This window comes from Diabrotica undecimpunctata, chromosome 1, assembly GCF_040954645.1.
Source record: "Diabrotica undecimpunctata isolate CICGRU chromosome 1, icDiaUnde3, whole genome shotgun sequence".
Taxonomy (NCBI): domain Eukaryota; kingdom Metazoa; phylum Arthropoda; class Insecta; order Coleoptera; family Chrysomelidae; genus Diabrotica; species Diabrotica undecimpunctata.
In genome coordinates, this window is record NC_092803.1 from 30,196,866 (window position 1) to 30,213,001 (window position 16,136).

Here is a 16,136-nt window from a genome sequence, read left to right on the forward strand (position 1 = left end):
TTTTTAAGTAATTATATGGCTGGAACCACGTTTTATTCGGTATTTGATTTTGTATACTGCAGTATCTAGAAGGGTTGGTATAAGTATGTTGTGACCAACATTCGTTCCAAATATTGAGATATTTCATTCTAATATAAACTACTGCATCACAAAAACTTACAGGTAGTTTATTGGTCAAACCATTTTTTACACTTTTTTTGCCAGCATATCCACATACTCGTTATGTTCGATACCAATATGTGCTTTAACCCACACAAAATTAATTTTTTTGTTAACTTTTTGTAGTTTTAAAAACCGTTTTTTAATTGCATATATGATATAATTGGGTATTTAAGGAACCAACACCAAGGAATTTAAAACAGACAGGGAGTCCGATATAATTATTGCAGAACCAATTGTAGACTGTGATAAAAATGTCAACGCTTCGTAGATTGCAATAGCTTCAGCACTAAATGTAGAAAATGTGTTATCCAGTTTGTAGGAATAATTAATATTTTTGGAGGGAATATAAAAAGCACATCACACACCATCCTTGGACTTCGAAGCATCGATATATATTGTCACAGATTCCTCGAAGCTTGCGAGTATTGAGTATAATAAGTTAATGTTAATGTGAAAATAAACTTTGCAGTTTAAGAAGTAAAATAAAGAAGAAGACAAAACTAGAAAGTGGCAAAAAATAGGTCCTCTCTTGATGCAAACCATAATGTAGCTTTGCCTATTTTAAAAATTTTAAACTATTTGTCCTTGTGTAGTGTAGTGTAATGTACACTTTTATGTTTATGGCATTCTCAATAGATTGCTGGATAGGCCAAAATTGACGAAACGCCCCTGAAGATGCTCTAGAAAGCGAAAGTTCTTGGGCAAGATTAATTAAAAAACTGTGCTCGATATCTGCTTTTCATTTGATCCAAATAGGTTGAATTTAAATCTTCAAAATTATTAGGTGCAAAATGGAAGCGAAAATAGTAGTGTGGTATAAAGTATTAAAATATTAAAATCCGGAGAATTAAGAATTCTCACTTAAATAATTATAAACCAAATAATTAACGCCAGCAGCAAAAACGCATTACTTACATAAATAAATATTAATGTTATTTAAAACATTTACCAAAAGTCTAGTAAGTGTAAACCCGACCTTGCTAGCTTGCACAAATATTGTGAAGTATTGTAATATGACGATTCGTTATTGAATGGGTCTATTAAAAGTCTGGCAGACAAGGGAACGGGGTCAATCATTGTTAAATATTGTTAGTCGTTTATCTTAGTTAACCGATTTAGCGCCAATGGTGTGAAAACGAACCATAGCAACAAGAAGGTATAAGCGTAACGAAATTTAATTTTGTTTAATTTACAAACTTATTTTACTTTACAAAAATATTTTCTAAGTATCCGACATTTTCAATTTCTTAACACAACTTTATTTTTAGTGTACTAATTTTATTGGTAAAACACATTTGTGGTCAAATAAATTAAAACCTGATTTTTTAACCCATTTGTACGTCAATTGTTATAAAAATATAGAAAAAAATTCTTAGTCATCAAATCTCGCATTTGAAAATAATGTATTATTATATGAAGACCTGAAATGCTAATCGATCTAAGTGCCATATTTACCAATTTCATTTTATTCCTGCAAAATGATCTATGTCCTGACGCCAATGCACTGCTGAAAGATCTAAGTGTCTATAAAATAAAAATAAAAATAAAAACGTTTATTGCCTTAAAAAATATATTTACATGTCAAACTTAAAAATTTCAGCCTTCTTTCTTCGGCGTACCGCTTTTGCACCGCCAGCGTTTGTTGTTTCTTCCTCTCGGCTCCTGGATTTTCCTTGGTGGTGTCCTCGTCTGCTTCTGTAGGTACTTGTATCGGCAAACGTACCTACTTCCCTGCATGCCTGGTTTTCTAGACCCTGATCAGGTGGTCGATCAGTCTATGGGTGGATCTAAATATCCTCTGGATCCTGTTCTTCTCGAGGATATCCCTGGTCTTACGTAGTCTTCGTGTGGCCTGGTTGAAGAACCACCTGGTTCTGTTCTCGGCCACGTCCCTTAGTGGCGTGTATCCTAATCTGTTCCTAATTGTCGCGTTGGTAACTCTATCCTCCCATGATGCTCCGTCGATGATTCGGTAGCATGATGTTTCAGTTGCTTCTAACTTTTTCCAGTGTGATTCCGCAATGGAGCTCCACACTGGTACTGCATCCAGAATCACCGACACCCCCTCCAAACGGTTTAAATAAATTCCAACGGAGTGCGCTGTGCGCAAGTCCGAGAGCAATGGAAGTGCTAGTTGATCTATGTGCCAGATGTCAACCAACCATTTTGTTGATGTACATCAGTGCGTTTCTCCATGGTTAGTAATTGTTTACATGTTTAAAATATGTCTACTTCTACAGATATTAATACTAGTAGAGCCTTTTGTGATAAGTCTGAAATTATTAGCAACTTCAGGACGAAACAGAAAACCATCAGATTAAGTTGTAAATCCTATGTTACCCTAAACAAAAAGAAAGAAATCCCAGCAAAGCCACTAAAATGCGAAGAGGTTAGTATAATATTTATTTACAAAATTTTGTAATTTAGGTAATTCTGCTGTTTATGTACATGTTTGATTGTTCACGACAAGTTTATTTATCTTAACAATTTCCTATTAGAATCTAATGAATAGGTTTTAATTACCGGTATCACTATTCGATCCACATTTTACATATTACCATACAAAACATATTCCATAACTCATTTTTTTTAGGTTATTTGCAAGTGCAAAAGCAGATGCAATCAAGTTTTGTTTGAAATGAAGAGGAAACTGTTTAAATCCTACGACTAACTTGGATTGAATTACCAAGGTTCTCATTTGATGGGTTTAGTAGACATTCTTCCTATTACCAGACGGCGACACGGTTCTTACGATCAGCCAGAAAGCAGCCGAAGGCAAAGCACTCTAACTTACAGGGTACCTGATGGGGAAGGGGAGTTCCTTAAAGTATGTAAAAAAACTTAAAATTTTTAGAGTTTTACCTCAAAAAATCTCACTTATTGTGAAGAAGGAAGAAGAAGAAAAGTGGTGACGTGGTTTTTAAAGATAATTGTGGTGGCCACATTAATTCTTTACCCCGAGAGGGTCACTACGGCCCTTCAAATAGTATCCAGTTGTAAGTGACAAGTTCTATTGAAAATGATTTGTAAAAGACTTTCCAAATTTATCGTTCAAAAGACCGAGGGTGGACACTTGTAAAACGTGTGATTATCTTCCTATTCAGACCAAGAACAGAGATGTCGCTGCAGCAAATAAAACCAAGACAGAGCTAGAACTACATCATAGAAAAAGTAAAAAGCCTTAAGTACATAAAAAAATATGCATCTGGCAGCACAATGCCTAATAGTAGAGTGTGTTGTGTGGTGATTAACCTTCAAAAAGTATTTCCTCTTCCGAAACTTACACATAGCGATATGTATTATTAAGGCAATTATCTTGCTACAATGTTATTATTCATATCACCGACACCAATGACGGTATTATGAGTATATGGCATGAGAATCAATCAGGGAGAGGAGGGAGCCAGATGGCTTCCTGCATATTGCAAGCCTTAAATACAGGTATGTTGCCGACTTACAAGAAAAAACTTGTATGGAGTGACTACTACATTTACATAGTATCTTTGGGCCTATTTGAGTCTGTAGAGCATAAGTTCTTGATACCTAGTCACAGCTTTTCTGTAGCAGACCGGGACTTCGCAGTTGTAGAAAAGAGATCAAAGGTAGCAAAATGCAACATGTTAAAGATGTGGAAAACGTAATTATATCAACCAGACCATCAAGACCATTCCGAGTGCTAAGCATGGATAGATTTTTTAACTTTAACGAAGCATCTGCAATGTGTATCAACACTAAAGATTTAATGATATCCAAAGTGTCGTATTCCAAGATTGATAAAAACGAACCTGGCTACGTACTTCCCAAGCGAACTGTATGGGTTTGACAAAAAATGCTACGTCCTAAATAAAAATATTATTTCTATTGAACACATAGCTTCCATGGAGCTCAATACTCTACCAATAAAGATTCTACTAGCAGAAAACAAACAAAAAGGACTTAGGAAGCATGTTAGGTTTCATTGATAAAGAAAACAGAGATTTCTACTATGAAATACTCTTTGATGGCACTTAGATCTTTACACAGTAAAACATACCAATGGACTTAGATCTCTTAGAAGTGAAACCTATCAATGGACTTAGATCTGTTTAAAAAAGTATATGGTTAACATGCGTTTTCTCTGTTTCGTTTTTGTAAAACTGTACAAAAATTACAAAACCATCTATTTACATTAACTTGTTTGAATAAAACTACTTTTTGTAAATAAAATTGTATTCTGTTGAAAACTGTACAGTTTTTTTACCTTTTCCAACAATTTTACATTTGGCACTTAGATCTACTAGCTTTTCAGGTCTTCATTTATATATCATATGGAATCAGTGACTATCGTTTAATGGAATATTTCTTTATTATATTATATGTTAGAAAGACATGTATTCTGGTATTCAATTTTGTTGTAATCTAGGGCTGGGAGGTTGAGTAGTGTTGTAAAGAATATATTAATTTAGCAAAATAACCCTAAAATGGATCTAACTTTATTGGAATTAGAAGCCAACTGATGAATCTCAGTATAGCTGACGAAATAGCTATAATACCTCCGGACTGCGAGGAATTGATAGATGAAGAAATTATTTATGATGATGTAACAGGTAACCTTTTCACTATTTTTTAGTTTCTTTACGTGATGTTGTATGTGACAATGAGTTTCGAAAGATTGCCGGTACATTTGAGATTTCTGTTAAAGATACCGTTCTTCTGAAACCTTTCAAAAGTAAATCTGATGTTGCCGCCTTTGTAGAGATTCCTATTAAAGATTCATTCAACGTTGAAACAACAACAAGCAAATTAAATAAAATACGTAAAAAAAGTAGTGTGGCAACTCCAAAATGGTTTACAAAAACTGATCCGATATTTTCATTAGCACCACAACCACATGACATTGAAAAACAGATAGAAATTGAGAACCGTGTCGCCGGAAAAACCCCTTACGAATGTTTCCAGGTCTTCCTCGATGATGAAGTTATAACCTTACGGTTAATTTTACCACAAAATATGTCTACGATAATAATTGTCACGATTTTTATTTGACAAATCGATCATTCAAAAGGTTTTGGTATTAATCATTCTTACAGGGTATTTCACCTTGCCACAAACAGATGTGTACTGAAGCAAGAACGTGACATTAACTAGGAACTATATGAGTAGAAATATATTTCGGAGCATCAAAAAGTATATTCACGTAAGTGATAATACGATGTTACACAAAAATGAAAAATTTGCAAAACTTTGTAAGAAAATTGAGGTTTTCGAAATGTGGCTTAATTGTCGAATCCTCAAGATATCTTTTACCGACCACATTACTAATAGAACGTTTCATTACGAATACAAAAAGAAAAAGAGTTGTTAATCACAATAAAAACAATCAAAATTCGGATATCTCGGTCCCATCATGAGAAACAGCAAAAGATATTGATTACTGTAATTAGTTTTATAGGGAAAAGTTTGAATAAACACGAGGAACAGATAGCCGAAAGATTTCCTGGCTGAAAAATCTATGTTCGTGGTTCAACACAATAAGCACAAATCTTTTTATAGCAACAGTGTGCAAAGTAAAGATTGTTATGTTAACCTTCAGATAGTCGGCAACATCTGAAATGAATAGGCACTACAAGAAGAAGAAATTCAGCTTCATTGTCGTTTTATTATTATATCCGAACGACTGGAGCTGAAGTTCGGCAAAGTACCGATCCGAGGAACATGAGAATAGCTCATTCCCGTATCCTGCTGAATGAAAACTCGCCAAATACTGAGCTTTCATTAAATAAGTTATCGTTCTTTCCAATGCGCTACCAAGTCGTATTATAGGCGAGCGGTTTACCCATCGAGCAAAAAGACAAAAGAGGGAATTTAATCGTTATGAAAAGGAGACCAAAAAAGTGGCCTCTGATGGCGGACATATCCGGAAATGCGAATGCGCCAAATTTAAATTTCATGACACTTCACAATAATCATACAGTGGTGTAGGGTTTCTAATTTATCTATTTATTTGTTATATTACATAATATTAATACATAATACACTTTTTTTAACACTAGAACATAATAAAGTTTTAATTAAATAATAACAATAATAGTCTAAAATGTGAAACAATTGTTAAAAAACTTCAATAGAAAATACAAATAATCTTTCATGTGACAGTTGGGACAAAAAATAACATCAGCAATAACATAACCCAACTAAATTTGATTTCTTAAACAAGGAAAGCGTCTCTCTTTCCTTGTTTAATGTGGCCTCTAAAGATGGCACTTCCTGTCTAACAATATTTTTGCCCCCACTACCTTTACATTCCCTCTTTTGTCTTTTTGCTCGATGGGTTTACCCCTCAAAAGACGCTTAGAAACAGAATATACCGACTAAAATTCTTTTTGCATTTCTAATGCACAAAACATTTTTTATTTGATTCTATATATTTTTCCAAGATGAAATGTATTTTTTTTTTAAATTTTTACAAGTGGGCCGGCAATTGTTATTAACAAATAACTAATACAAAAATTGCTTCGAAATCAATTTTTTTAGATGTATCTCATCAAAATAAACACTTTTTCTCTCTTGATAATTTTTCGAAAAATGCTTCCTTTTCGAGTTATTTGCATTTTTTTGTTGAAAAAATGCCTTAATTTGTGATTTTTTGGATTTTTTTTCTAAAAAACTACTGATTGAATTGCAATTCTACAAATAGCTTTATAATCTTTAAACCGTCGAGTACAAGTTAGAATATTTTGACAAGGATAATTTTTTGCTCTCTTGCTAAAAACGTGGACCCAAATATTTCGAATATTCCTTTCGAGCAGTCTACCGCTAAGTGTGTACAGCGGTTGCGGCGATACAGGCGTGCGGCACGTAGAAATATTTGTTTAAATTTAAAAAATTAATTCAATACAAATATTACGTACAATTTATTAAAAAAAAAAATATTTCTAATTATTTTTATATAGACATATTATAATTAAAACAATTAAAATTAATTTTTTACAATGCTATAATAATGTAATTTTTCTTTTAATATACTATAATATTGAATGTTTTATTACAGTGAAATACATTAACCAATATATAATTAATTTTCATTGAAAAATATAATAAAATTAAAATTTATTATTAATTATACATCGTTTTTATTGTCAATAATTTGAAAATTTTCGTCAACAGCAACAGGATTTCCATCTAATAAGCTGATTTCATTGTCTTCAATAAAGTCGTCTTTAACATTTTTACAATTCTCTGGTGTACATGCACATACTGCGCAGCATTCTAAATTATAGGAAATACAAAAATACTTTTGTAACATATCTAAACTAGTTTCGATTTCAAAATAATTAAAATCAAAAACAATTATTTTCCATTGTCCAACCATGGGTTAATGGATCAAGAGATGAAATAATATTGTTTTTTGCTTAAATCCATTTATTCATTTGCCACATTGCTCTTAAGTAATGTTGTAATAATGCTGGTTTCGAAGGTGGTAATTTTTCATTAGATGCATTTTTTTTAGCGCCTACAGCACCTCAACCAAGCCTCAAGCTGTACACGCTTAGCGGGATACTCTCGAAAGGCATATTCGAAATATTTGGGTCCACGTTTTTAGCGAGATAGAAACCATTTATCCTTGTCAAAATATTCTAACTTGTACTCGACGGTTTAAAGATTATAAAGCCATCTTTAAAATTGTAATTTATTTAGTAGTTTTTTAGAAAAAAAATCCCAAAAATCACTAATTACGGCATTTTTTCAACAAAAAAATGCAAATAACTCGAAAAGGAAGCACTTTTCGAAAAATTATGAAGAGAGAAAAAGTGTTTATTTTGATGAGATACACCTAAAAAAATTGATTCCGAAACAATTCGGTGAAATTGCTTTTTTGTATAAGTTATTTGTTAATAACAATTGCCGGCCCACTTGTAAAAATTAAAAAAAAATACATTTCATCTTGGAAAAATATATAGAATCAAATAAAAAAGGTTTGGTGCATTAGAAATGCAAAAAGAATTTTAGTCGGTCGATGCTCTGCTTATAGGGGTAAACCGCTCGCCTAGTATAAAAGATAATTAAAAGCGTTCATTTTCTAGTACAATAGTACCCTCAAGAAATAAAACAGACAGCAATTAGGCAGGAACATTGTAGCGAGGAAAATGACAAATATAAACATTTCATGTGTTATTCATAAATGATTTGAACATAAAGTGGTTTGATGTCTTTAGATGAATATTTATGGTTATACCAACAAGTCTCATTAGGGAATAAGTCTTTAAAGAGCTAATTAATCAACAAAACATTCTTGCAAAGCCCTATTAAAATATAAATCAAATTCTTCACAGCATATATCTTTTTAATTGCGTTCAAAACATACTTCTAACTCGCTGGAGCTCTATTTTACAAGGGCCATTATAAACTCTGCTACTTCTAAATTATGCATTAACTACTTTTAGGCGCCCACTTTTTTGAAGTGAATATTTTGTTTTGAGGACTAAATTGAAAATAATGTTTTTGTCCGAGCGTGTAAAAAATACATTAAACGAGTTTTAACTGCTGTGTTGTAATCTAGTAGTTAGTCTGCAAGGGAAGAGACAATTATTAAAACGTGTAAAGAAAATGGTAAATGCAAAAAGGAAAATTTTTTTACCGTTTTTGTTTTACATAGGGAAATCGGAAAAAATGTAAAAGTACGACTAAGTGAAAATAAACTCCTACATAATATTCACCCATTACTTTTCTCAAGCCAGAGATATTAAACACGTTCCCAATAACCCTTCTTTGTTTGATTTTTTTTGGGCCGGGCAAACGTTGTGTAAGTGAGGTGGCATAGGGTTAATCAATGCAGATTTCTGTATTCAATAGATGTCTATACAACCATAGACGTAGTAATAATAAACAAGATGTAGAACTGGGGAACAATAAGTGAAGTTTAGTGCGCGTGTTGTACGTTAGGTGGACACAAGTAAGGGGCACAAAAAATGTAAACATTATTTAAAATTTAACTTGTTTTCCGTGATAATATAATTATTTTTACTTATATCTTATTTGAGTATATTTTTAAATCATAATGATATTTTGTCCTCTTCTTCTTGTCAGTTGCATTGAATGGAATACTAAATAACAATGAAAATTAGGAAAATGTATGCCCAATACCCCGATTCCGAACCCCGGTATACCAACAAAACATATCTTAAATGTGGGCTCAGAGGATCTCCCTGAAATAATAACATCAGAAATTAGAGCCGCCCTAAAACAAATGAAAAATGAGAAAACATCAGGAGAAGATAAAATTACTTCAGAGATGCTAAAAATGGGAGGCACTGCATTAGAAGAGGCAATGAGAGCATTACTGAATAAATGCCTATTGGAAGGACAAATACCAAAAGCATGGAAAAATGCGGAAGTCATTCTACTCCATAAAAAAGGAGACGCCGCAAATATAGAAAACTACCGACAAATAAGCTTGTTGTCACACCTTTACAAACTACTAACCCGAATAATACCAAATAGATTGACAGCTAAGCTAGATGCATACCAACCGGTGGAGCAAGCAGGCTTTCGTAAGGGTTTTAGCACTATCGATCACTTGCAAACAATCCGGACAGTTATTGAAAAAACAATAGAGTACAACATACCACTACATCTGGCATTTGTCGATTATCACAAAGCATTCGACAGTATCGAGAAATGGGCTTTCTTAACAGCATTGGACGACGCCAGAGTAGATTCAAGATATGCTGCCCTCCTTAAGAATATATACGATGATGCTACTTTTCACATAAAAATAGATGATGATCTGGAAACTATGAAAATAGACCTTGGCAAAGGCGTGAGACAGGGTGACACCATCTCACCCAAGTTATTTACTTTGGCATTAGAAAATGTCTTCAAAAAACTAAATTGGGTCGAAAAGGGATTAAAAATAGATGGAGTATATCTTAACCATTTGCGTTTCGCAGACAACATAGTACTAATAAGCACAGATATCCATGAACTAAAATCAATGCTACAAGATTTAAATCACAAATCGAATCAAATAGGATTAAAAATGAATCTCGACAAAACAAAGATATTAAGCAACAGCCCAGAAAACATCACGATAGATAACATCAATGTAGAAAAGGTAGAACAATATACACTTCATCTAATTTAGTTAACGATGTACGTCATCGGCGTCATAGCGTGTGACGTCACATGATACCAACACGAAATATTTAGGGTGTAGGTGTGTTCTTTTTTAGAATCACTTTACCGAGTACACTGGCATTACAGCCACTAGACATATTTTATTATATACGCGTAGAACTAATATTTAAAAGTTTCTATTAATGTTAACTTAAAGAAATACACAATAATATGTTTCATTTAATTTGTATAAATGCATTATAAAGCGTTTTTATCAAGAACATTTGTTCGGAACACACTGTATCTGTAATTGAACGAAGGTAAAATTTTGGCATAAATTGGTAACACCTATTTGACAGTTGGGGTGTTGACACTTTTTGTACTTTATTATTTTAAATCTTAAAGTGAATACCTCTTGTTTTATATTTTTAACTATTTAATAAAATCTGTTCTTTTTAGAACAAAATTAGTGTGTTTTATTTCAAAAATGTCATGTAAGAATTTAAATAGTCGTTGTAAAGAGTATATTAATAATTATGTGACCTATTTGATTTAAAATGGATTCAGGATTTTTTTATACTTTGGCAACTATGTCAACTTCAATCTCTGACGTATATAATGACGTAAATCGTTATCTAAATTAGATGGACTGTATATATCTAGGACATGCAATTAAAAACGAAAAGAAAAATCAAACCCTAGAAATTAAAAGAAGGACACAATTATCATGGGCTGCTTTTGGGAAGTTGAGCTTCATTTTAAAAGACAGAAAAATCCCAATACACTTAAAACGAAAAACCTATGATACTTGTATACTACCAGTTGCAACTTATGGATTGGAAACTATGGCAATAACAAGAAAAATGGCAGAACAATTAAGAGTAACTCAACGGGCCATGGAGAGGGCCATGTTAAATATAAGCCTCAGAGACAAAATTCCTAACACCGAAATACGTCGAAGAACTAAAGTAACCGACATCATGGAAAAAATAGCGACATTGAGATGGCAATGGGTAGCACATGTAGCAAGACAAGACACCAACAGATGGTCTCATAAAGTGACATTCTGGAGACCTCGAGAAACAAAAAGAAGCGTGGGAAGACCCAAAAAGAGATGGATAGACGATATAACAGCTGTAGCTGGAAAGCAATGGATGAGAATTGCAAAAGATAGGGAATCGTGGAAACAATTGGAGGAGGCCTATGTCCAACAATGGATGAAAGAAGGCTGAAGAAGAAGTATTACCAATAAAATAGAAAAGGAAAAAATATTTCTTAAAGATAATAAAATAGAAATTATATAGATCTGTTTCCGGAAGAGTTGAACATGGTGTTGATAGAAGATGAGAAATCTAAATTAAAGGATTGTACAGAGCTAAGAGAGGAGTTCATATTGCCATTTGAAAAATCTTAAAAACAATAATAAATCGTGAACTGAAGTAACTGAACAACTGCTAATACTGGAAATGAAAAAGAATGGACACAACATCGTAATTGTCGGAGTATATGCCCCAAATGAAAATGCAGATCCAGAAAGTAAAGAAGATTTCTACAACAAGATGAATGAAATACTCTCTGAAGGTAAGGAAAACTGTAAAATCTTTATATAATAATAGTCTCCCGTTTTATACCGCTTCGCGGCTTTAGGAGTATAGCAGGGTAGTCTGCTATATCTAGGGCCTACGGTATACAAGGAAGGTAACATGGCCAGTGCTACGCTTCAACCACCTATTATTACCCCTGGTTTTACCCAAGGTACTCATTTTATTCAGGCTGAGTCGACCTGGGGCCTATAGACATTTTTAAAAATGTCTAGTTGTTCTTGCCGGCGGTAGGATTCGAACTTCGGACCACCGGCGTGCGAGGCAAGCATCCTACCGCTTGCGCTACGCAGGCCCATAATGACGTAAAATCTTTATACTAGATTTAAATGGCAAAGTAGGGAGAGAAGAAAATGACAGAGTCGTAGAAGATATGGGGAACAAATAACCAATGACAACGGAATGTGTCTTAGAGATTTTTGTTAAACAATGTCTTAAAATTATGAATGGATTTTTTCAATATAGAGACATCCACAAATTTACATGGATACAACCTACTAGGACTCTGCGCTCGATAATCGACTATGTAATCAAATGTCAAACTTCCCAACTGAAAACAACTGACGTAAGGGTATACCGTGGATCAGAATGTGGATCCGACCATCGTTTACTTGTGGGTCAACGAGATAGTTAACTATAGCAAAAACAATAACGCTCAGGTACAGAATATAGAAAAGGGACAAGAAGTAACATCCCCTAAATATAACATAGAAAGAATAAAAGAAGATCTAACGAAATTTCTTTACAAATTACGACTGGCCATAAAATTACAAAATGTGGATCGAGGAAATATATCAGCAGAAGAATTATACCAGCAACTTAAAAATGCATTCATGAGGCTGCAAGTGAAGTTTTAGGGTATAAAGACAAACAGGAAAAAAAAATCAGGAATGGTGGTCGGAGAATATGCAAACGTTAGTAAACAAGAAGAAAACTGCTTATCAGAAATGAATGTCAACGAGAAAGGAGAAAGATTACAAGATATATAAAAAATTAAATCGAGATGTGAAAAGAGAAGTAGTGAAAAGTAAAAATGAGATGTGGGATCGAAGATGTGCAGAGGTGGATAGGTATATGGGTGTAACAAGAGTTGGTCAAGCGTGGAAGGTGATAAAGTCTCTTCGGAGGAAAGGAAACGAAAAATCGAACTTACAGTTATTAGATCTGAAACAGTGGAAAATCATAGGTCTTACTGACAGAGGATAGATGTAAATTCCAAGAGATCGAAATGGAAGAAATATTTGAAAATACACAAATAATTGAGATAACAACCGGAGAATTAAGCGATGCTCTTAAAAGATCTAAAAACGGTAAAGCAGCAGAATCTGGAGACATCCCAATTGAGTTGGTAAAGTATGGACCAAAAATATTATATGAGATGTTGGTTCAACTTTTTAACAAATGCTTAAAAGGACAAAATATCCCTGATGATTGGAATGTTGGATAGATCAGCTCAATATTTAGGAAAGGGGATAAACGCAAATGCTCTAATTATAGGAGAATAACTGTTATCAGCTCAGTGGTGATGTTGTACGGTCGAATAATAAAAGAAAGAATAGAATCAGAATACAAAGACATAGAAGAACAAAATTAATTTCGTGCAGGAAGATCGTGCACTGATGGTAAATTCATTTTGCAGCAGGTAATCAAAAAACGGAAGGCAAGGAATCTATCTACCTATCTATTATTTATAGATTAAGAGAAGGCATACGATACGGTACCTTTGATAAAACTGTTTCAAACATTGACGAAAGTAGTATGTGGATGCTATCGCAAATATATACAAAAATGCAAGAAATGTCGTTAAAGAAGGAAACTTTATATCGAAATCATTTCCAGTAACAAAGGGGCTTAAACAAGGATGTTGTCTATCTCCGACCTTATTTAAAATATATATTCAATCATCGCTAGAGCAGTAGAGGAAACAAGTATCCGGAATGGGAATAGACACAGGCGGTGGTAAATGTCTAACAACTTTATTTTTCGCAGATGATCAGGTAGTCATAGCAAATGATGAGAAAGACGTGGACTACATGTTTAGAAAACTAAAGAAAGAATATGAAAAATGGGGTCTTAATATGAATATGTCAAAGACAGAGTATCTTAAAATAGGAGATGATGAAGAAGATCCAGAGTTAGAAATTAGAAACAAAAAAACATGCAATGTATATAAATATCTCGAATCTATAATATCTAAAGAAGGCACTACCAAATAAAAAACATCGAAAACACAACGCAGCAGGGAAAAAAGCGGTAAACATTCCAAACTCTCTACTATTGTATAAAGATATTAGACAAGAAACGAAATTGACAATCTATCGAACCTTGGTAGAACCTATTATGACTTATGGGGCAGAAGTTTGGAAGATCACGAAAAAAGATAGAAAAAGAATAGAAGTAGTAGAAATGGATTTTTTAAGGAGAGCGTGTGGTGTACCCAAAAAAGATCATATCAGAAATGAAGATATTAGAAGGAGGACAAATACTGTATATTACAGTGTAGACATAATTGAAACGGAACAACTAGTGTTGTATGGTCACGTGAAGCGAACGAATAAAGATAGATGGTCAAAGAAAGCTTTAAACTGGGAAGAAAATGTACGGCACATAATGAGAGATAGAGCCATCAAAGAAGACGAATGGATGGACAGAAAACGATATATATAATATATATATATATATATATATATATATATAAATATATATATATATATATATATATATATATATATATATATATATATAAATATATATATATATATATTCTTTTTTTTGCTGGGCTGGCGTTTGCAGGACGATTGTGATGTGTTTTGCTCTTTGAATATGTCAAATTCTTGTGGTGCTGGATACTTTTTATTTTCATTAAGAGATCCAGAATTATTGTATAAACTGGAATATGAATGATGTTAAGTTATGCTTATGTGAGATAGTGGGATTAGTGAGGCGGATATATTTGCTTTTGATATTATTGATATTGCATTAACTGTAGTTAATGTGTCTTGTGTTGTAAAGTGGGTTGTGGGTGATGTTCTTGATGGTGACGTTAAGGTATTTGATATATTTGTAGAGTTACACGTTGTTAAAGGTGTAATAGCAGTCGTTGCTACTGAAAATACTGTGGTAGATTCATTTTTGTTTGAAAGTATAGTAATTGGGACAGTTGTATCTGAGCTATTTACAATTGTTGAGCATCTACTGGAAATGTGGCCATGTTGTTTGTAATGAAAATATTGCAAACATTGTCTAATGTTAGTGTCGTCATGCGTTATTACAATGGAATCGAAAATTGAGGAGAATGGATATAATTATCATTAACTTTTTCAAAACATGTTCTATATATGTTTAAATTTACAACTACAGTGGGTGGCCAAATTATTAGGGACACTGCATATATTTTTGTATTTTCTACTTAAAATTATTTTTTTGACCAAAAAAATTGGTGTTCATATCTGTATTTTACTTGGTAATTCTTCTGGTATAACTATTAAAATTTTTGATAAGCAGCAACACTGGCAGACTGCTTATCTATAAAATAATAATTATTGTTGCATCTCAGTTGGTCATTGGCTGTCACTGCAGTGAGGTTTAAAAATATTTGCAAATCGTTTTAAATTGTTTTTGGTCGGTTTTCGTGTCAGATATATTTAACAGGTATTGGGTAATATAAGTAATATTTGTTATTTAGTAATTTTTGCTACATTTAATGACACGAGTTTATTTGAAAAGATTGTTTAAATTCAAAATTATTTTTTTAGCCTGGGCAAAATTGCAGACTTGTCTCCAGATAAAATTAGAGAAATAAAAACATTATTACTGCACTCGAGGCTTTCCCAGAGAGTTATAGCAACTACTGCAGGTGTTTCAAAGTCTATAGTTAATCGAATAAAAATAAAAATGAATTCAAACGAGGCATTGGAACCGGGCCGTGATGGAAAATGTGGCAGGAAAAGGATTACTACTCCTCGTACTGATCGTAAAATTAGGGATATTTGTCTCCAAAATCGTAAAAAGAGTGTGACACATCTGACTACGATGATTAATGATGAAGGAATTAATGTTTCCAGAAGGACAGTACGACGACGACGACTGGCCGAAGAGAATCTGCTAGGTCGCCGGCCTATGAAAAAACCACGGCTTACCGAAGCCATGAAGAGAAAGAGACTCCAATGGGCCAAAGAACACCGAAGCATGACTGTTGAAGACTGGAGTCGAGTAAGTATGACTTTTTTTAACGAATGAAGTTTGTGAACAGCGAATATTATCATTTTTACAGGTATG